Source organism: Mus caroli, unplaced genomic scaffold (genome assembly GCF_978045245.1).
Source record: "Mus caroli unplaced genomic scaffold, Mus_caroli_1 scaffold_5, whole genome shotgun sequence".
In the NCBI taxonomy this organism is placed as follows: Eukaryota; Metazoa; Chordata; class Mammalia; order Rodentia; family Muridae; genus Mus; species Mus caroli.
In genome coordinates, this window is record NW_028227260.1 from 61,139,248 (window position 1) to 61,140,893 (window position 1,646).

Here is a 1,646-nt window from a genome sequence, read left to right on the forward strand (position 1 = left end):
CCTTGGTCTTGCAAACTTTATATGCCTCAGTACAGGGGAATGGCAGGGCCAAGAAGTGGAAGTGGGTGGGTAGGGGAGCAGGGCGGGGGGGGATATATGGAACTTTTGGGGTAGCATTTCAAATGAAAATAAAGAAAATATCTAATAAAAAATAAAAGTAAGAAAAAAACCCACACTGACGCTGACATGATTTTTCCAAATCCGCTATTGCTTTATTGTTACCCCTCCTGCCCACACAGTGTGATGGAGGACATCAAGACTGCCAGAAGGAGGGAGTCAGAAAGCCTCTGGGGACAGGAATATCCCTGCGTTGCAGACATTTATCCAAGAACTGCTTCAGATGTACCAAAGAGCCCATCTGTCCTGGGCTCGTGATGGCTTCAATTCGGGGCAAGTAGTCTTCTTTGATGAGTTGTATCATTTTCCAGAACTGGACCTGGTACTGCTTCAGAAGGGCATTCCCACACACCTCCAAGAAATCAAACAGGAGAGTAGCTGTCACATCTGAGAGAGGTTCCACGTTTAAGATCTGTGCCAACCAGCGCCAGCCGTGATTTAAGCCATGAGGATGAGCCTCCTGCCGGTTCCCATATGGCCACTGGAGCTGGATGATGGCGGCATATAAACGGATCATCCCAGACATTCGTTTTAGAAAGCTCTCCTGTTGCTCAACCTTGGAATCTATCACGTGGTAGCCAAGCATCTGGTGATATTCCTTCAAATCCATCCCTTCCTTGAAAGCTGGGTAGAAAGGAACAGAGTACGGACACTTCTTGTGTAGATGAGCGAGAATGAGATCTCCCACTTTGGGGTGGAGCTTCCAGATACCAGATGCCACCGCCGCAATTGGGAATGCTGCTTCATGGTGAGAGGCCACTTTCTCCTCGCCTTGTTTCACAAAATTCTCTGCCAGTTTGTACTGGACAAATTTCAGCCCCTGTGGGTTAAGAGCGAGAGACAGAGAACGACCACCTGATTGGACAGGCTTTCCAGAGAGCAGGCTATGGATCTCATCAAAGACCTCCTTCAGCTTTGAACCTGAGATGGTAGAGATCTGGCTCACTGAGATGGTAGCTGCATTCTGCAAGTCCATTTTTATCCTTTTGGTCTGACTGTTCTTGCTGCTGGTCAGGTCCTCAAAGGCCAGCACACATTTGGCACAAGTATCCTGAATTTGATGGTACCACTGCATTGTACTATCTTCTACATTTACCTGCAGGTCTTCATTCTGCGTTACTACTGGGCTTGGGCTTGGTACAGAGGTCTGGGCGGGAGACCCTGGTCCCTGATGTACCTTTAACTCCTGCAGCTTGACCCGGGCCTCCTCTTCATCCTTCGTCTTCATTTTAGAGGCTCTAGTGATCTCCTGCTCCAACATTGAGAGGTGATCCTACATTTCCTGCCTCAGCTTGCTTCTCTACTGAGAGATAACCACTCTCCAACGTGATGTGAATTATGATGGAGATGAGGTCACAGAGCTGGTTGCCCCGGGTTTTGAAGGCGCCAGGTTCACATTGTTCTCAGTTAGGGAACAGCATCTGCCTGGTCTGGCCTCAGTGGAAAAAGATGTCCTGAGGTGGTTGTGGTGGCTTTCAGCTTCTCACAGAAGTGGGGAGAGGGTTGCTTGAGGCACTGTGAGGAGCGCA

At 49.0% G+C, this 1,646-nt stretch overlaps 1 pseudogene; it reads right to left on the reverse strand.

The window, feature by feature from the left end:
• Positions 1-210: 210 nt before the first annotated feature.
• On the reverse strand, positions 211-1,396 carry LOC110287214 (mRNA export factor GLE1 pseudogene; annotated as a pseudogene).
• Positions 1,397-1,646: the final 250 nt, after the last annotated feature.